The 22,386-nt window shown below is 37.0% G+C and overlaps 1 pseudogene; it reads left to right on the forward strand.

Annotated features, from left to right (window-relative positions):
- The first annotated feature begins 1,121 nt into the window (after positions 1 to 1,121).
- LOC103004499 (craniofacial development protein 1-like) lies at positions 1,122 to 2,043 on the forward strand (annotated as a pseudogene).
- The last annotated feature ends 20,343 nt before the right edge of the window (positions 2,044 to 22,386 follow it).

Below are 22,386 nucleotides of genomic sequence, written 5' to 3' on the forward strand. Positions count from 1 at the left end.
CTCAAAAACTAACAGTGCCTCCTCAGATGAAAACAATCCCCTTGCCATTTCCTGCATCGTGAATCTCTTCGGTTCTTCAGTTACTTCTTCTTCCTCTTGTCTCTCTTCGTCCTTTTTCTGGGCTTCCAATTCCATCAGGCCTTCATTAGTAAGCTCCTCGTGTTGCACAGCAAGGAGTTCAATGAAATCGTCCTCTTGCAGATCTATCTCCAGCTTCCTGCTGAGGGTCACTAAGTTGCTGAAGACTTCTTTGGACTCCTCATCCACCTTCTCAAATACACGAAAACCGTGAATAAACTGCAGGCAAAGCTTCTTCTAAACCCTGTTCATGGTGACGGCTGTAACCTCATGCCAAGTGAAGTCAATGTTTTTTATGGCTTTGTAGATGTTATAGTCCTTCCAAAATTGTCACAAGGTTGTTCCCAATTCATCACTCACCTTTGCTGCCTGACAAGAAATGTGATGTAAATAATATTTCTTGAAAGTCGCTATAACTCCCTGGTCCATAAGTTGGATAAGCAACGTAGTATTTGGTGGCAGATGCACTACTTTGATGTTGGGATGAAAGTCGTCCATGAATGTGGGGTGGCCTGGAGCATTGTCGAGCAGCAAAAGAATGTTGAATGGGATGTCCTTCTCCAAGCAATATTTCTCCACCTCCTGGATAAAGTGGTGGAAAAACCAGTCCTGGAAAACGGCCTGTGTAACCCAGACTTTGGGGTTACTCTTCCACACAACTGGGAGAGAGCCCTTCGCTATGTTTTGAAGGGCTCTTGGGTTCTCTGAATGATAAACTAAGAGGGGCTTCAGCTTCGTATCACTGTAAACATTGCCACCAAACAACAGTTAGCCTATCCTTTGCTGCTTTATAGCCTGGCATCAACTTTTCCTCCTTCCTGATATAACTTTGGTCTGGCATCCTCTTCCAGTACAGTCCTGCCTCATCTACATTAAAAATCTGCTCGGGTAAATACGCGCCTTCATCAATAATTTCTGAGAGCACGCTGCGGGGGCCGCCCCAGCTGCCGCCGACCCTGCCGCATCTCTGTCTATGGTTTCTCCCTAGAGCTTTGCCTTCGGGGGTAGCTGCTGCGGCTCCGCCCGCCCCGCGTGGCAGCGACATGGAGGAATTCGACTCTGAAGACTTCTCCACCTCGGAGGAGGACGAAGACTGTGTGCCATCGGGTGGAGAGTATAGTGAAGATGATGTAACTGAATTAGTGAAGGAAGATGAAGTGGATGGTGAAGAGCAGACACAGAAAACCAAAGGGAGAAAAAGAAAGGCTCAGAGCATTCCGGCCAGGAAGAGAAAACAAGGTGGCCTCTCATTAGAAGAGGACGAGGGGGACGCCAACGAGGAATCTGGAGGAAGTAGTAGTGAGGGGGAAGATGCAGCTGCAGAGCAAGAAAAAGGCATTGAGTCAGAGGATGCAAGGAAAAAGAAGGAAGATGAACTATAGGCCAGTTTCCTCAATGACGTAGGACTAAAATCAAAAGCACCTCCGTGTACACAAGTTAAAAGAGGAGAGGAGGCTGAAGAGACAAGTTCAAGTAAATTGTTGGTCAAAGCAGAAGAGCTAGAGAAACCTAAGGACACAGAAAAAGTTAAAACCACCAAGGTGTTTGATTTTGCTGGTGAAGAAGTCAGGGTGGCTAAGGAAGTGGATGCTACATTTAAAGAAGCCAAATCCTTCTTCAAGCAAAATGAGAAAAAAAAACAAAAAACAAAAAAAAAAAACAAACCCAGGCTAATGTCCCTTCAGCTCTGCCGTCACTTCCTGCCGGGTCAGGGTTAAAAAAAGATCAAGGGGCACGAGCAGCCTTTTGGGGAAAATAGGAGCCAAGAAGCAGAAGATGAGCACCCTAGAGAAGTCCGAGCTGGACTGGGAGGGCTTCAAGGAGGAAGAGGGCATTGGCGAAGCACTAGCCATCCACAATCGAGGGAAGGAGGGGTACATTGAACGGAAAGCTTTTCTAGACCGAGTGGATCACAGGCAGTTTGAAATCGAGTGAGATCTCAGGCTGAGCAAAATGAAACCCTGATGTGATGAGGAACCAACAGCAGCTTAATCCTGTTTACAACGTGAGCTTTTTGTGCATCTGTGAAATGTCTCCCATGTTTCCCATTGACTGTTTCCCAGCAAGGTCTTTTTTTCTACATTGAATTTCTGTCTTTGTATCTTGATCTCATGTGATTTCATTCATTTTACTTTTAATAATTTGTCTTTTAAAAAATAAAAATAAAAAAGTACAGGTTGGTCCTGTGGGGGGGGGGGGAAAATTCTCAGAGCATTTCAGGAAATTCTCGGGCAGCTACTGTATCTGCACTTGCTGCCTCACCGCTTACTTTTACATTTTGAAAGTTGGCTCTAGCCTTGAACTGATGAAACCAGCCATGGCTGGCATTAAAAGATGTGCCCTCTGATTCTTGGCCATGTTTCTTCTTCAAGCTTCATAAAGGCTTTTGGCTTTCTCTTGAATCAGCATTAAGCTGAGAGGGACTCAGTGCTGATGCTGATTCTGCACCCACACACTGAGAAGCTTCTCTATCTCCTCCATCACTTTTCCACGCTTCTTCGCTATTATCATTGACATCATCGGCACAGCAGACTTCACATATTCCATGATCTTGTCCTTGTTCTTTAGAATTGTACTGATGGTTGAATGATTCATGTTATAAGAGTGTGTGACGTTTACTGCTTTTTCACCTCGCTCCACTATCTCAATTATTTTCACTTTTGTTTCCATCGTTATCACTTGGCGCTTCTTAGCAGTACCACCTACATCACTGCTGCTTTTACGCTTGCTTCCGGACATCCTGGGCTTGAAATAAAGATACTGTACTCTCTACAGTACTGTACAGTAAAGTACACAAAAGCACAACCACTTGTAGAGGATGCACGCATGTGACAATGCATGCCAGACACGTGAACTAACTTATGTGATTGGACATGAGAACGCATGTTCACATCTTTCAAATTTTGCAACTTGAAGGTTTGTATGTAGGGAACTTACTGTATGTAAAGATTTCAGAGGACAGTGTGGCCAGAGTATAGGGTATATGAGGATAAATATTTGGAGAAAGGGTTGTAAAAGTAGGCTGAGACCAAGCTATAAAAAGTCTTCTTGTCCGTGTTAGGAATTTGGTTGGGATTTAATAACTGATTGGACATTGGCAGAGGAGGGTCAGGTAACTACGAGTTTTCCAGATTGGTTGATTGAGTAGATATAAGTCTATCTACCCAGAAGTATAAGTAGAGTGAATAGGAAGACTGGGCTTTTACTCAGAGAAAAGTATAGGAAAAATAGGCAGAATTCTAGGATAGAGGAAGAGTTAACACTGGAATTTGTGGATTTAGGGTGTAAAGGAATCTGACTAAAGACACTTCCTCCCCGCCCTGATACACACAGTGCTGCTCTGTTATCTGTGTTAAACTGCACTGTTAGTTCCTAGTTCTTGTTGTCTTATCAATCTGATGACATCCAGGGAGATAGACAGTTGGCGAGAGCTATTAGGGGCAGGTAGGCAGGCAGGATTTGGGCTTGGATGGATACTATTAGATAACAGGTGTTTCATAAATTCTCTGTTCCTTCTGCGGTGTATCTCAATTTAGGGAATTTCTCTTCTCTTCCTTCCCGGATCATACACTTGTTGCACTTCAGGAATTTAATTTATCCTCCCTTAGTTACACATCCTCTGACTGCACTTAAGGAATTTGAGTTCCTTCCTATCAGTTTTGAATCACCCTATTTGGCAATCTTGGAGTCATTTGAACATATTCTCATCTCATCACTATTATTTCTATCCTCTGTAAACAAGTCTAGTGTTTTCCCCAGGTTCATTCCTTCAGTTGCATTATCTCTTATTCATTTATTTTATTTTTATTTTTTTCTTAAATTAAGAAAGATATTAAGCTTTACTGATTTTTTTTAAATCAATGAAAGATTTTACTTATTTTTAATTTTTTTTTTTAATTTTTATTTATTTATGGCTGCTTTGGGTCTTCGCTTCTGCGCAAAGGCTTTCTCCAGTTGTGGCAAGCGGGGGCCACTCTTCATCACAGTGCACGGGCCTCTCACTATCGCGGCCTCTCTTGTTGCGGAGCACAGGCTCCAGACGCGCAGGCTCAGTAATTGTGGCTCACGGGCCCAGTTGCTCCGCGACATGTGGGATCCTCCCGGACCAGGGCTCGAACCCGTGTCCCCTGCACTGGCAGGCAGACTCCCAACCACTGCGCCACCAGGGAAGCCCCATTTATTTTTTAAAGGTCCCAGATCCATCTCTCTTAGTATAAGCAGCATAATGCTGTGGAAGAACTCTTTGAAGAGGAAAAGGAACACTGGTTCTAGTTTTGCCATTGATGGCTATTCAGCTTTAGGCAAATGCTTTACCTCATTCAGTTCTGGATCATAAAATACAGGAAGGCGCTAAAATAAATGTGCTTCGGAGACTTCCTATTCACAAAATTCTATGACTCGCAGTTTGTCCTAGGTGGCCTGAGAGCCTACCCATCTGTTCTCCCTTTGTGGGCTACGATTGTGTCTTTATTATTGTATTTATGGCATTGTAATTAAATAATCGTATTCATTTATTTATGTAATATATATTTATTGAATTACTGCTGACTATATGCCAGATACTGGCGAGCACAAAGAAGAGAACAGTTGTGGTCAGTCCTTTTAGAGTTTACAGGGTAGCTAGGAATGTGATATGATGATATATGACTTGATGAAAGTAGCAGAAGATAAAAGTACAGAATATTAAGGGATTCAAGAGAGATCTCTCCTAATCAGGAAAGCCTCCCTTAAAGGACTTTATGCAGAGTCCTAGAGGAGGAGAAAGGAAAGGGAAGAATGCTCCAGACAGAAGGAATAGCATGTTAGAATGCTTGGAGATGGGAGAGCACAAGGGTTTCAAAGAAGGTCAGTATAGTTGGAGAAGAATGAATGAAGGAGAGAGAAGTATACAGAAGCGGTCGTGTGGTCAGGTTTTGTTCAGGGCATTTTGAGCTGTCTTAAGGTTTTAGATTCTATCCTGTGGGCGATAGAAAGCCTCTGAAAAGTTTAAAGTAGGAATGTGCCCTTATCATATTTACATTTTGTGTTTCAATCTGGATTCATAATGATAATGAAAATAAAATAATAACTAATTTTTATTGCATGCTTACTGTAGGCACGGCTATAAATTCTTTACAGAAATTGTCCTACTTAATCCTCACAGTAACTGTATTAGTTTCCTAGGGCTGCTGTAACAAATTGCAGCAAACTGAGTGACTTAGAGTAATAGAATTTTTTCACAGTTCTGGAGTCCAGAAGTCTGAAATCAAGATGTCTCCTAGGTCATGCTCTCTCTGAAGGCTCTGGGGTAGAATACTTCCTTGTTTCTTCCTATCTTCTAGTGGTTGCCAGCAATCCTTGGCATTCCTTGACTTAGAGATTTATCATTGCAATCTCTGCCTTCATCTTTACATGGCATTCTTCCCTATGTCTCACATTTTCTTCCCTCTGTCTCTGTCTCTGTGTCCAAATTTCCCTCTTCTTATAAGGATACCAGTCATTGGATCAGGGCCCATCCTAGTGCAGTATGACTCCATTTTAACTTGACTACATCTGCAAAGACTCTATTTCCAAATGATTATGTTCTGAGGTTATGGGTAAACATCATTTTGGGGGGACACAAACCTACCACGATAACATTAAGAGGTTAACCCAGGTTGAGATGTGAGGAAACATAGGAGCAAATGACTGGCATTTATAGAGGTTAGATTAATTAATGGAACCTTTTATTATTGTTGTTGTTATTAATACTACTTCTTGTTTTTTTTTTTAAGTGAAAAACGTGCATTAGCAGGTCTGGGCTGAGGACTATCTGTTGCTAGGGAGAAATAGGTATAAAATAAATGGAAATGAAATAATAATCAAGAAACACACTGTATACACAATTAATGCAAATATGAGTAGTCAAATAAATCACAAAGATGTAAGATTATTTCACCTGTTAGCCATCTAAAGTGAAAGGTGATATTTGATCCCAGGGTGAAGTAACCTGGCCTTGGTGTTATAGAGACACTGGGAATTGATTTTTCTTTTGATGATGGAAAAATTCAAGAGCATTTAGGTTAAACCAGGCCATCATTTCCCAAGGAAATCAGAATGTCAGAGAGAGGTCTAGTAAGTGCAGCAAAATGTTTTTTTCCTAGCTTGAATTATCCCAGTAATTATAGACATTCTACATTTTGCTTAGGTTGAGGGCACACAGGTAATTAATGGTCTTAATTAGATAGTGATTACAATTTGGATCATGCTTTACTCAACATTATTTGACTGAAACTGGAGGGCAACTGAAGGTGGTTTTTTTGTTTGTTTGTTTTTAAGGAAAATAACTTAATAAAACTTAAAAGGGGAAGGGAGTTCAGGATTGCTTCTTTCTAATGTCAAACATAATTAAACATTTGTAAAGAATAAGGAAGGATTACTGAGGGAATTAGTTTTCTTTTTCAAAACACTGTGCCTAGCACATAAATTTTCAATAAGTATGCTGTATTTAATTGTACTGGAATATTTCAGAAACAGGATACAGCATTGGAATCATGTTTATGTAGGTCTGCCCTATATACCTAAGTAGAAGGATGAACGAGATGATCATTCAAGATCATTTCCAGCTTTAAGAATATTTATAACACTATTTTGGAATGTTTAATCCAACTGTAAATTCCACTTTCTAGTAAAGTGCTGTTTGAATTACTTATTTCAGACAGAGCTAATCAGGTTAACTTCTAATCATGTAATTAGAAATCAAATTAGATATAGCTGGGAAAAGTTGGACAAAAAAATTTCTGTATTTTTTTTTTTTTTCTTTTTTGGGGGCTTATTAGTATAAGTCAAAGCTACAATTCTGGGACATCAAAAAGACCTTGAAATTTTGTTGTTGCCTCAGAAGAGTTTGGGACCCCCAGTGAGCATCTCTTAGAGTTTATCAGGGTTCTGTTGCTTTCCTCATATTAACTTCTGCAGGTAATGAGTAGATCATTAGTTTTAAGCAGTTACAATAGTGCTAAATTATTTCATATTTTACTTTCCTCTTTTTTCTGTCCTTCATTCTGCCCTTCAGAAATAGGTGTCACACAGACCTGAATGTGACAGCATCTCAGTAAGTAGAAGTTGTGTGTCCTTGGGAAAGGACCTTGACCCCAACTTAATCTTAATTTCCTCCCCAATTCCTAATAAACTACTAAGCCCATAGTAAATACTCAATAATATTTGTTGAATAAATGATTTTGTGAAATGGAATCAACAGCATATTTACCCCAAATAATTATTATGAGTATTAATACAAAGTCACTGAGACTGCCACACACTTGTCAATCCTGTATGTTGCTAATTGTTATATTATTAACTATATTAATGATAGGACTGTGCTACCTTCATTCACAATTCAGTTTGAATGATCTAGTGTGAATAATCTACTCCAATAACCTCTTAACCTCTCCCTGTTTTCTGTCTCTTCTCTTTAACCCTTACTTTCCACAATAATACCAAAAGTTTTTTTTTTTAATATAAATTTTATTATGACAAGTCCATGACCTGGAGCCTCTAATAGCTCCCATTTTTCTAAATGGAAATGGCCTTCAAACTCCTAACAGTAAGAAAACCAAAAACAACAGAAAACTAAAGCTCATACCCCCGAAATATGTATATTTAATTATTTATTTATTATAGCCATGGACCACTAAGTTGTCATACTACTTACATTATAAAACCTAAAAATAAACCTTAAAAAAACTGTGATCATGATTAAAAGGTTTTGCTGATCATAGTGGCTCTATTTTAATATTCAAGCCCCCATATACACTTAGGATAAAGTCCATATTAGTAATTGAGATATCAGGTTGTCCTCTTGATACATATATATATATATATATATATATATATATATATATATATATATATATATTTTTTTTTTTTTTTTTTTCTGACCTTGCTAGACTTGCTTGAAATTACAGTTTTATTCATAAAGTTGCTGACAGAGAGCTGGTTCTAGTATTAAAAGTGACAACCCTGCCCTTCTCATGGAGTTGGCCTCTTTGTACAGGATTAGTCTTACCTTTAATTCATGGTTTCTGTGTTCATTTCCTATGGTTACTGTAAAAAATTACCACAAACTCGGTGGCTTAAAAGAACAAGAATGTATTTTCTTACAACTATGGAGGCTAGATGTTTGAAATTAGTTTCACTGGGCTGAAAACAAGGTGTTGGCAGGGCTGCATTCTCTCTGCAGGCATCCTCCAGAGGACAATCCTTCCGTTGCCTCTTCTAGCTTCTGGTGGCTGCAGGGATTACTTGGTCTGCGACCACATCACTCCAATTTCTGCCTTCATAATTACATTGCCTTCTCTTCTATCTCTATCAAGTTTCCCTCTATCTCTCTTTTATTAGGATGCATGTATTGCATTTAGGGCCTGGATAATCTACCCATCTCAAGATCCTTAACTTAATCACAGCTGCAAAGTCCCTTTTTGTAATATAAGATAACATTCACAGGTTTCAGGGATTGGGACACAGATATCTTGGGTAAGGGAGCATTATTCGATCTACCACAGTTTCTCTGCAGAAATGTTTAATAAACCTGGGTAGGCAGAATTCTGCAATGACTCTCAAAATTCCCACTCCCTGGTGTGTATGTCTTGTATGAGTGCCTCCCCTTTAGTGTGGGTGGTGCTGTGATAGGATGGATTTCATTCCTATCATTATGTTATGTTATATATGGCAAAATGGATTTTGAAGATGCGATTCAGGTCTCAAATCAGTTTATTTTGAGTTAATCAAAAGGAGGACTATCTGGGTGGCTCCAACTTAATCAGGCAGAAGCCCTTAAAAAGGAAGAAATTTGAAACATGAGAGAGATTTTTCTCTTCCTGGTGTTGGAAAAGGTGGAAGCCATTGTGAGTTCTACAGCCAAAAGGAAGTAAATTCTGCCAACAACTTGAATGAGCTTGGAAGAGGATGGAAAGTCTCAGGTAGGATGGAAGCTCCAGTCACCACTTTGATTGCAAACATATGAGACCTGAGCAAAGAATCCAGCTGACCCATGCCAGATTCCTGACCAATGAAAACTGAGATAATAAATGGGTGTTCTTTTAAGCCACTTAATTTGTGGTACATTGTTAGTCAGAAACAGAAAATAGTAATAGAATAGCAGTACAAGGCCACTTAGCCTTTTCTGAGAATGAGATTAGCTAAACCTAGACAAAATTGTCCACTGATAGGAACCCATGTAAACTGCCACATGTGACTGTACTCTCAATGAGAATAAAGGAGAGGAAGTGCCATTGTCAATCTCTCAGCCATGTGGGCCTCCCAATTTATTCACCGTAGGATACTTTGTTTAACATATATTTGACATATAACTGGTTGACAAGTTGAGTATCTGGCTGGTCTAACAGTATCTGAAATTATCACCATGACATTTAAAGACCTCTGCAGTGTGGTGTCAACTATGTTTTGATTCCTCTCCCTCAGTCCACCTCTCATCCTCTTGGTCCATTTGTTAAATGATGCTGGAACACTCACTGCTCTCCAAATGCACAGTTCTGTTTTCCACGTTTTTTAAAACTGTATTTCAACAGCTTCACTATGAATGCCCTGTTTCTCTTCACTTGCTAAACTCTCTTTCATTATTCAAGTTCCAGCTCAAGTACAACCTCTTTAGGAATCCTTTTCCACCAAATACCATATTTGGTAGAGCTAAAATTTGTCATTGTCCATTAGGCCTTTGCATATATCTTGAGTATAACACTCATATTACAGTATTATAGTTCATTTTTATTGCATTTATTGCTAAATTGTGAATGTCTTGAGGCCAAGAACTGCATTTTGTCAATGTCTCATTTCCCTATGGTGGTGGGCATCTCCCTTCTGATAATAGAACATCCTTTTCCTCGGGAAGCACTTCTTTCTCCATGTGTTTTGTGTTGACCATCATGGTTTTCTTGCCCCATGTTGGCAAGACAGGTGGACCAATCATCATAACTTGATGTCTGAGCCAAAGACTGGGATGGCACAAGACATAAACTGGGCCATTACAAGCCCTTTCTACTTTGTAAAAATGATTCCAATAGGGAAGAGTTCTCTTCTCTTTGTAAGATTGTGGAGAATGGAAGACTAGAACCACCTGAAACCATAAGCTGGGTCTTGTGGAGTTTCTTTCATTAAAGGATGAAGCCAATAGGTAGGAGAAGTAAAGAGAAGAGATGGGAAATCCTAAAGGACCCTGAATGGGGATGTTCCTGAGACTAGATCTAGCCCTGCCTTTTCAGATATCCCTACCTTTTTATACTAGCTCATAAAGTCTTCTTTTTTTGCTCAGGGCAAGTGGGTTTCTATATACTTTACAGAGTTCTGCTTAATACTTCTAGAGTACCTAACAAGTAGACTGGCTCACAGACTATGCACACAGTAGTTGTTCAATAAATAAACATTATTCTAAAGATTTTTAATTTTTTGGTGTGTGTGGGGGGGCACTATTATATTTACCTGAAGAAAAGAGATTAAAAGAATCTCAAACATACATGAAACATTAAAAAGTTATTGTTAGAACTCCATTGTGTTGGCCTTACTCTTGCATACAACAAATCCTCCTAGTAATCTGGCCTCTGTTTCTTATACCATCATTACACACTTTCAGAGGTAATTAAATGTCTATGATGAGTAGGGATTACCATGGCTAGACTTAGACTCATTTACTTTTGACTTGTTAACACCTTTAACTTTGTTGTTTTCATATTTTCATTTCTACTAACACATTGATTTCTGTGATCTTTCTTTACCCCACTTCAGCCAAATACTTAAACAATTACTGACTTGTGGAAAACCCCCAAGTCCTAATCCTTTCTCTTTCAATTTTTGATTTGGGAATACAAGGGCAATGTACTATGCACTTCTGTTTATTCATTACTTTTTGAAAACTTTCTAAGAAAAACTATTTGAGAAATAATTTTGTAGACAGCTTTACTTTTTCTCTAGGATGATGATTTATAATAAGAATTTAGAAAATCTCAGGTCTCACGTTATTACAAAAGGTGTAATTTATAGGCTTTAAATATCATTCTCAATAATTCTAATAGTAAAAACTTAGGTTGTTATACTTTCTTAAGAGAAAAATTTCCTCACAATCCTGTGAGAACGAATATAGGACATTTTAAAATGGAGTGTTCCCATTCACAAACATCCCAGTGGCATGCTCATAGTCAATGCCAGGAGATGACCCATATAGAAGGAAAACTGCAATATAATTAATGATTACTGGAGCTTAGGTATGCAAACAAAAAAGAATGGAGCAGTACCCAGGTCCATAACTAGATTTTTAATTTGTGGATTTTTAAATCTATTTTATTTTATTTTTTTACTTTTCTATTTGACAGACATCTGAAGTCCTCAACTTTTACCTTTTACGGTCTGTCACATGAAGATCTTCAGTCATTAAAAGTTGAACTGAGCCTAAAAGAAATTAAGAGGAAAACCAATATGATTTTTGCAGAAAATAGTAAAAACCATCATCTTGGTGGACTGTGAATGTGACACCTTTTTTCTTTTCAGGCTCATACATCAAACAAGTGCAAACAATAATTAATAATTACATCTTTAGTTTATTTTTATAACTGTATTTTATGAGATTGACAAACAAGCTTGAATATGTCTTTTTTCAGAGTGTTCTGCTTTAATTACTGGTAAAATACTGTTATAGTAAGCATAATATGATCAGGGAGCTGCAATAACTTTCAGATTTAGATGATTCTTTTTTGTAACACAATGTTTGTATACATGGAGCATAGATACATCGTGTCTGGACAAATCTGTAGATTTTCTGACTAATGGAAAGTTTTTGAACTGCCAGGCACAAATAATACTGTAGTAAATTACCTATCTGTGGTAAACCAAAGGCATGTTTAACCAAAATGATTATATAACCCTTCCCTAGTCTCATCTAAAACACAGTGTTATTCATATTGAAACATATAAAGTAGTTCGTAACAAAGCTGGCATTTAAAACCGTAGGGTTATGATATTCAATAGGTGGTATTGAAATAGCTCTCTATTTTGAAGAAAATAAAGTTACATCTTTTCCTTACACCATAAAGTCTTGCTCAAATAAATATTCAGTGTTACAAAAGAAAGCAAGGATTATCATTATGACTATAAATCATTTATATCATTTTGAATTTTAATGATTACAGATAACATTAATCATTTAGGTTTAAAATACCTTATTATTCAACGATTAAGCATGTTATGCAATATTGTATTCAAATTTGGAACTTGTGTGAATTAGTAAATAAGGACATTAGTATAGTAGGTATATGATTCTTTATACTAGATTATACACAGTCCTGCATTTTATATTCTCAAAAGATAAAAATTAATACTTCATATTATGGAAATACCTTCTGATTGTTATCTGATTATGCAAAATCCTTTTAAATATACCCACTTTAAAGGAATTCAACTTAATCATAATCCTCATTTTTTGTTTTTTAACTTAAGAAATTGCCTCCATTTTTACAGAGGATGTTCATATGGCATGAGTATCCTATGGAGTGTGTCATATTAGCTAAATTTTGGCAGAATTCTGGAGATGTGCTTATAAAACATGAAACTTCTCCAAGACTATGTAACTAGTAAACATCAGAGCTAGGATTAGAACCAAGAAAACCTTGGCTATACTTAATCATTAAGCTATACTCTTCCCTGAGAACTTTGAATTTGTCTCTGAAAAATTTCTCATAGGGCTTCCCTGGTGGTGCAGTGGTTGAGAGTCTGCCTGCTAATGCAGGGGACACGGGTTCGAGCCCTGGTCTGGGAAGATCCCACATGCCGCGGAGCAACTGGGCCCGTGAGCCACAACTACTGAGCCTGCGCGTCTGGAGCCTGTGCTCTGCAACAAGAGAGGCCGCGATAGTGAGAGGCCCGCACACCGCGATGAAGAGTGGTCCCCACTTGCCGCAACTGGAGGAAGCCCTCGCACAGAAACGAAGACGCAACACAGCCAAAGATAAATAAATAAATAAATTTTAATAAATAAATAAATAAATAGCACCACAAAATTAAATTAAAAAAAATTCTCATATTCATCGCCTCCTCTTTATCCTCACAGCCAACACTTTGGTTCAGATGCTCTTCACTTTAAAAAAAAATTATGTGGTAAAATACATGTAATAAAATTTGCCACCCTAACCATTTTTAAGTATACAAGACAATGGTATTAAGTACATTCATAATGTCATGTAACCATCACCACCATCCATCTCCATAACTCTTTCCATCGTGTAAAACTGAAACTTTGTACCCATTAAACAATAACTCTCCATTTTCTTCTCCCTCCAGCCCCTGGTAACTACCATTCTACTTTCTGTGTCTGTGATTTTGACTACTCTAAATACCTCATATAAGTGGAGTCGTACGTACATGTAAAGGTTCTAAGATCCTATTACAATGTTGGGGGTGGAGGTCACCTAAATATCCACCAAGCAATTCTCTGTGGCCCTAGCTGGGTATACTACAATGTAACTCAATTCTGACACTATCTACCTGGAGATGGTGTCAGATCCCACGGGCTCAGTCCCACAAGATGCCCCTCCCCTGCCACACACATCAGAAGCCTGGTGCAAGCCCAGGTAATCACCTGTGCTTCTGATCAACCAGCTATAGAGCAGAGGTTTCAACTACCCTGTATTTGGGTTCAATTAGTTTGCTAGAGCGGCTCACAAAACCCAGGGAAACACGTAGTTTACCAGTTTATTACAGGATGTGATAAAGGATACAGATGAACAGTCAGATGAAAAGATACCCTAGGGCAAGTTCTGGGACAGTCCTAAGTGCAGGAACTTCTATCCCTGTGGAGTGAGAGTGTCTCACCCTCCCGATGTGGATGTGTTTGCCCACCTGGAAGCTCTCTGAACCCTGTACTATTAGGGTTTTATAGAGGCTTCCTCATATAGGTATGATCAAATATTTATGCCATTCCAGCCTCTCTCTCCTCTCTGGAGGATGAGGATGAGTGTGGGTGGAACTGAAAATTCCAAGTTTCTAATGCTGGCTTGATTTTTCTGGTGACAGCCTCTATCCAGGAGTCATCCAGGAGACTACCTAGAGTCACCTCATTAGAACAAAAGGTTGTCCTAGTGCTTTTATCACTTAGAAATTTACAAGGGCTTAAGGAGCCCTGTGTCAGGGATGGGCTCAAAGACAAATATTAGAACAAGAAATGTTCCTGGTGCTCTTGTCACTTAGAAAATTACATGGGTTTTAGGAGCCCTGTGCCAGGCACCAGGCCCAGAGGCATATGTGTATGAATGTGTGTGTATATATCATATATATATATATATATATATATATATATATAGAGAGAGAGAGAGAGAGAGAGAGAGAGAGAGAGAGAGAGGGAGTTTTTTCCCCCTCTTATCTCAAATACAGTATTTGTCTTTTTTGACTGGCTTGTTTCACTTAGTATAATGTTCTTAAGATTCATACATGTTGTAGCATATGTCAAAATTTACTCCTTTTTAAGGCTGAATAATACTCCATTGTATGTATATACTGCATTTTGCTTATCCATTTATCCTTTGATGGGCATTTGGATTGTTTCCATGTTTTAGTTGTTGTGAATAATGCTGCTATGAACAAATATTCTTCAAGACTTTGCTTTCAGTTTGTTTGTTTTTGCCTGTATACTAGAAGCGGAATTACTGTATTATATGGTAATTTTATTTTTAATTTTTTGAGGAACTGCCATACTCTTTTCCATAGTGACTGTATCATTTTACATTCCCGACAATAGTGCACTAGGGTTCCAATTTCTCTACATACTTGCCAACACTTGTTTTCTTTCTTTCTTTCTTTCCTTCCTTCCTTCCTTCCTTCCTTCCTTCCTTCTTTCTTTCTTTCTTTCTTTCCTTCTTTCTTTCTTTCTTTCTTTCTTTTTCTTCCTTCCTTCCTTCCTTCCTTCCTTCCTTCCTTCCTTCCTTTTCTTTCTTTCTTTCTTTCTTTCTTTCTTTCTTTCTTTCTTTCTTTCTTTCTTTCTTTCTTTCTTTCTGACAGTAGCCATTCTAATGAGTATGAGGTAGTATCTCATTGTAGTATTGATTTGCATTTTCTTAATAGTGACATTGATCATATTTTCATGTGTTTATTGACTATTTGTATATCTTTTTTGGAGAAATGTCTATTCAAGTCCTTTGCCCATTTTTGAGTTGGATTATTTGTGCTTTTTTGTTGAGTTTTAGGAGTTACCTATATATTCTGTTATTCCCTTATCAGATATATGATTTGCAAATATTTTCTCCCATTCTGTGCATTCCTTTTTTATTCTATCAATTTGTCTTTTGACGCATACACTTTTAAATATTCATGAAGTCCAATTTGTCTATTTTTTCTTTTGTTACCTATGCCTTTGGTCATATCCAAAACATCAATGTCAAATCCAACGTGAAGATTTTGTCTTCTGTTTTCTTCTAAGAGTTTTATTGTTTTAGGTATTATATTTAGGACTTTGATCCATTTTGAGTTACTTTTTTAATATGGTGCTAGGTAAGAGTCCAACTTCATTCTTTTGCTTGTGGATATCCAGTTTTCTCAGCACCATTTGTCAAAATGACTGTCCTTTCCCCATTGAATGGTCTAGGCACAGTTGTTAAAATGATTTGTATGTATACAGGAGGGTTTATTTCTGGGCTCTCTATTCTATTCCATTGGTCTATATGTCTGTCTTCTTGTCAAAACCACACTGTTTTGATTACTGTAGATTTATAGTATGTTTTGAAATCAGAACTGTGAGTCCTCCAGTTTTGTTCTTCTTTTTTATAATTGTTTTGGCTATTCAGGGTCCCTTGAAATTCTATATGAATTTTAAGATGTGTTTTTCTATTTTTGCAAAAAACATCATTGGAATATTGATAAGGATTGTATTGAATTTATTGATTGCTTTGGGTAGTATTGACATTTCAGCAATATTAAATCTTCCAATCCATGAACATGGGATGTGTTTCCATTTATTTATGTCTTTTTAATATTAACATTATGTCTTAATATTATGTCTTCTTAATTTATTTCAGCAATGTTTTGTGGTTTTCTTTGTACAAGTCTTTCACTTCCTTGTTTAAGTTAATCTCTAAGTATTTTATTCCTTTTGATGCTATTGTAAATGGAATTGATTTTGTAATTTTATTTTTAGATTGTTCACTGTTGGTGTATAGAAATGCAATTGATTTTTGTGTGTTGACTTTGTTTCCCACTATTTTGCTGAGATCATTTTAGTTCTAACAGGTTTTGTGTATGTATGTGTGTGTGAAATCATTAGGGTTTTCTACATGTAAGATCATATCATTTGCAAACAGATGCTTTTACTTCTTCCCTTCCAATTTGGTATTTCTTTTTCTTGCCTAATTTCTCTGGCTAGAATTTCCATTACTATGCAAATGCTCTTTATCTTTGCCTGGACTAAAACAGTAAGCCCGAACTATTTTCCTTGTTTTTATTTTTTTTTATTTTTCTCTCCTCATTTCAGTTATTCTTTCACATTTTATTCTGTTCTAGAGGAATCTTTCTACACTTCAAACATGATCTTTAAGGGCCTCTGATTTCCCAAAAACTAAAGTCCAATTTCTTAGCACTATACTCAAAGTTCTTCATAAACCTGATCTGAACTTACCTTTCTGATTCCTACACCACACCCTGCACTCTTTTACATAGACTACAATTTACATTTTCCCACTTTGGTGCTTTACTCATGGTTTTCTGTCAGCCTAGATTGCAGGTATTCTTCTTTCTTGCCATTCATAAATCTTCTCTTCCTTTAAAATCCAGTTTAAACATCTCAACCTGTCTAAAGCCATCTTGGAATCTCCCTGTCACTTACATTTCCTTCTAATTTATCCCATGACACTTTATACTAGTCTCATGGCCCTTTTTACACTTTAATTCATATTAGCATTAGTTTATCTCTCTGCCACAACCTTTAAATTCCTTGAGGGAGGGATTGTTTATTTTACTTTTTACGTTTGCATCTTCTCCAGGTCATAGGGAGTAGCACAGAGGCATGTTAGTAGTAAATGTTCAATACATAGTTGCAGATTGGGATTCTAAATGTGAGATTTATAAATGTTGAGGAACAAGAAGTACAAAATAGTAGGGATCTGAGATTTTGATTTCTGTTCCTTGGGTTCTCTGATCTTTACATTTCTTTCACAAATGAGATTAAATATAATTTTTCTTTGTGATATGGGGAAAATTATTTTCTTCCTGTCTCAAATTCGTGTTTTGTAAGCCCAGAGTGTGACTCTGTGAATTTTATACCATAATAAGGGCCACTGAGAGATGCTATAAAGATAAATCAGAAATAAGTATATTTTATAGAGCAAGTTTTCTCTCACAATGTAAGAAGAATATCTAACCATTAATGCACTCATTTCTCCAGTTCAGCAATTTTCAAAGTAGAATTGCTGCATAGGCCTGAATATGTAAAGTAGAATAAAAACCTGGCAAATCCCTCCTGGGTACAAAAAATGGATCAGTCAGATAGAGAAACTCACTCTATAAATTCTCCAGCACACACAAAAGGTAGATTAGAAAGTAAGAGCATCCCCAGAGACAGCACCACTTGCAAGAGGATTGTAAGTTGTGTGGGATTTTGAGATGAGAGCTAGATACTTATTCCCAGTGTATCATAATTAGTCTCTGCAGTGAATTTTTTCCTGGAAAATTCAAACTTAAGTTCATTGCCCGAGACTTTAACAAGCCAAGATTATATTAGAAAACAGATGGTGTCCTGAACAATTGTATGGGCCCATCTAAATTGACATACAATGAATGTGATATTTTAATTAAATCAAATCCTACTGCAGATCATATTTCTTTCTCCCAGTTGTCATTCTTGGAAGGGCTTCAGTAGTTCTTGAAATTTATATTTCAATTTAGTTGGTAAATTTACCTGAATAAGAGATATTATGGCCCTTCCTTTGGAAAATATTCAAGATCCAGGACATTACTGAAACCTAATTTATTATTATTATTTTTAGAATACAATCTTACAAATTGCAGGTGGTCTCATTATGGAATAACTTCCTAATATTCTGTTGTTTTGATACATACATTTATTCAAATTAATTAATAAACTGTTGTTGAAGCCTTTTGAACATTTCTTATAGCACAGTAAGTTTGATTTGTAATCAGAGTATCAATTTTCTGTATTAATTGGATACTTAAAAAGTGCTAGAATTTGGTTATCAAAGTGTTTTTAGCACTTTCCTCAATCTTGTTTGTACTATAGTTTGCCCTATCTCTGTAAAAATGTTGCCGAATAAAGATTATTATCAATTTTGCTCCTGAACAAACGTAACATTTAAATTAAGTTCAGACTTTACACACCTTATATGAGAGACTTCTAAATTTGACCTCTCTCTACCTATTCTGTATTATTAACCATAAGTTCCTTCCCTAGACTCTTGAATTCTAACTCTATGTAAGTTCTTAGTGAATTCTGGTTGAGTTAAATGAGTGAATTCAGTGCGATTTTATTGCAACTCTACACTTGTTTCTAACCAGTTAATGAGTATAACTCTCCATTCTTTTTTCATAGGTTTCATGTTCTAGGTTGTGACAAACTATGTTTCCTCAACTGTCACTTAGTGAAAATCTTTTAAATATTTTAATTAGTAATAAGAGCAAAGAGGATACAATGATAAAATCTTTTTCCTCACAGGTTAATGGTTGGAGAAGGCAGACAGTACTTAACAATTTAATGTGATCTGTCCTGGTTCAAAGTAGCTTGGGACACTGAGGAAGAGGAGGCAGACTAACTCTGATTATTATAGTAGGTGTGAGATTTCAGCCACGTCTTAGAGGATGAGTAAGAGTCCCCAGAGCAGAGAAGATGGTTAGGGTATTTCAGAAGGAAGAGGGAGCATAAAAATGCAAACGAATGACATGGAAAGGCATGTCCAGGGAATTTCTGAAATTTTGTAGCTGTAAGCTATGGTTTAAGAAGGAGTTGTGGGGCGTGACATGAAGGAAACTGTGTGGTCGAGCTTTGACAATGCAAAGTATTTGAATGTTCCTGCTGGCCAAGCTGGTAATATTCTGACAAAGACTGGGATTCTTAACTGGGTTTAGCTACCTATGTTGTTGGGTTGGGCTCAGTCGGGATTGAGGCTTGGTTGACCTTTTGCCCCTAATTGTGGAGCAAAGAAGAGACTGACTACAGTATTTCGGACAAAGTAAACAGGAAACAAAGAAACCTTGCAAACCAAGTATAGATGCCCGAAGAACTAGAACAGAGAGTCAGAAATCTAGTCCAAGATAAAAGGTCTGCAAAATTCTCTAAAACAGTAGAGGCTATTTCCAGGAAGGGCAATAGGGACATTTCCCCAGATTCCAACATACAGGTCCAGACCCTCTTTTGTAGATAAGAGACCTGTAACCGCATATCTAGGTGGAAAAGTAACTGGTCAGGCAATAAGCAGGATTGTGTGAGCTGTTCTGTGACAAAGTTTGGGTTTCAGAAAGATTTATCTGGTATTGGTGTGGCATGTGAGGAAGCTGAGTCAGGAAGACCATTTTAGGAAGCCTTCTCAGTCATTAAAATGGAGATGATAAGAAACTGAACTGGTATAATAAGAGAAAAAATGGGGAGGACGAGTGAGGTAAGAACAATGTGTAGCTAGAGTTTTCAGGCCATTTACATTTAATGCAATTATTGATTTGGTTGAAATTAATCCTACCATCATGTTATTTGTTTTTATTTTTCCCATTGTTTTTATATGTCTTTGTTCCTCCTTTGCTGTTTTCTTTAGATAAACTTTGATATCTTCTTAGAATTTCACATAATTTTCTCTATTGCCATTTTGACTATGTCCTTTTTTTTTCCCCCAATGTTTACTCTAGGGATTAAAATATGCATTCTTAAATTATCACAGTCTATCTAGGGGTAATATTATAACACTTAGAAAAGTAAGACCCTTACGAAATATACATATATTTGCCCCTTCTCTTCTCTGTGCTATTTTCAAATGTGATAAAACCCATAATTCTTTGTTACTGTTCTTGCTTTAAACCATCAAATGATTTTTAAATAAATTAGTTTAAGGAAATTAAGGCATTATGTTTAGTGTGAGTTTTCTGGGAGGAAATAATTCCTTAAATTTTTATTTATCAGAAAATGTCTTTTTCTTCACCTTATTGTTATTTTTTCTGATAAAGAGCAAACATTTATTATAATCACACAGACAAATGTAATGAGATTATTTCATTCTTTCATTCAGCCAATATTTATTGAGTACCCACTACATGAGAGTTACCTAATAGTCAGCGAGAGCTTAGTCATTATACTATTTATGAAATGTTCATTATTGATTGGACATTTGAGCATGCATTATCTCATTTAGTCCTTATTTTAACTTCATATTTGAAGGATATTTTTATTGGATTAAATTTATAGATTGACTTTTTGTTTTGATTTGCTTTGTTTCTACCCTTTAAAGTGCCCTTCTATTGTTTTTTAACTTGCATTGTTTCTAATGAGAAAACAGTCATTCCTGTATTTCTGTTTCCCTATACATTATATGTTTTTTTTTTTTTTTTTCTTTGCCTCTGGCTTCTTTCAAGATTTTCCCTTTATTTTTGGTTTTCCTCAAAAACATGTCTAGGGGCTTCCCTGGTGACACAGTGGTTAAGAATCTGCCTGCCAATGCAAGGGACATGGGTTTGAGCCCTGGTCTGGGAAGATCCCACATGCTGCAGAGCAACTAAGCCTGTGCACCCCAGCTGCTGAGCCTGCACTCTAGAGCCCGCGAGCCACAACTGCTGGAGCCTATGCACCTAGAGCCTGTGCTCCGCAACAAGATAAACCACCGCAATGAGAAGCCTGCCCACTGCAACAAAGAGTAGCTCCCACTCACGGCAACTAGAGAAAACCCACATGCAGCAACAAAGACCCAATTCAGACAAAAATAAATAAAATAAAATAAATAAATTTATATTAAAAAAAAAAAAACGTGTCTAGGTATGCTTCTCTTTGTATTTTTCCTGTTTAGGTTTACTGAACTTTTTGGATTTGTACATTGATATTTTTTCATCAAATTAAAAAAAAATTGAGCAATAACTTTTAAAGTATATTTTTCCCTTCCAATTTTATCTTTCCTTTCTTTCTGAGACTCCAATTACGACCCTGTTACACACTTGCTATTTATTCACAAGTTACTAATCCCCCCAATCCCCACCTTTTTTCTCTCTGTTTCAGTTTAGTTTAGGTTATTTTTATTGGCTTATCTTCAAGTTCACTAATTTGTTTTTCTTTCACTTTCCAGTATGCTATTGAGCCCACTCAGTTAATATTATAATTTCAGATATTGAATTTTTCAGTTATAAACTTTCCTTTTGGTTCTTTTTAGTTTCCATTTCTTTCTCTCTCATTGTATCTATCTTTACCTGTAAAAGTTTTATCACATTTATACTTTTAAAGTCTTTGCTAATTCCAATAAATAGGTCTGGATCATTTGTGAGACTGTATCTATCAACTGTGTTTTCTCTTGATTATTGGTCACAAGTTTCTGCTTCATTGCCTGCTTTATACTTTTTAATTATATTTTTATTTATAGTTCAGATGTTGAGAATAAAAAGACAGTGAAGACCAAAGTATCATTTTGCTTTGTTTTGTTTCTTTCCTCTGTCTGGCAATTAGGGTAATGTGCTGGTCAGTTAGATTTCTCCAAGTGTTGAGTTGAGGCTAATTTATGCAGCTATGCAAACAAGTTATACTTACTGGCTGATGTCAACTGCCTATTTGATTGTTTATTGCCTCTTTCATAATAGATATCCTCTGGTGGGCATTAACATGTGATCCAAGGATCACACTTCGTGCCCAGCCCCATAGATCTATCCCTAGACCTCCTTTTTCCAAATCTAATCTTTCTTCCAGTCTCCTGGACAACCATTTGCCATTGTCCTTGAGGTTATGTATAATCTTACAAAGAAATATTTATCTTATCACACATGGTGAATGATTACTTGTACTACCTGAAGTTCTGCCTACTAGGAGGATTTCTCCTCCCTGCTGTTTTTAGTGCTGTCCTGAATAAGGCTGAAATGTGAAATGATCCACTTTTGGTTCTCAGCACATGTTGAGTCAAACTATCTGTGAATGAAACTTGTCCTTTTTCCCTCTTCCTTCATCCAGCCAGATATAAGGAAGCCCTATGTGAACATACTTTTGGCTCAGAGACAGGTACCAGTATTACAGTGATATATGGGTTGGGAGTCCAGACCACCTGTTCATGTAGCTCTGGCCCTGTTCATGCCATCCTGGATGTACCTCTTCAGTCTAACAATAAATTGCTGTGG

The sequence above is a fragment of the Balaenoptera acutorostrata genome, chromosome 4 (genome assembly GCF_949987535.1).
Source record: "Balaenoptera acutorostrata chromosome 4, mBalAcu1.1, whole genome shotgun sequence".
Taxonomy (NCBI): domain Eukaryota; kingdom Metazoa; phylum Chordata; class Mammalia; order Artiodactyla; family Balaenopteridae; genus Balaenoptera; species Balaenoptera acutorostrata.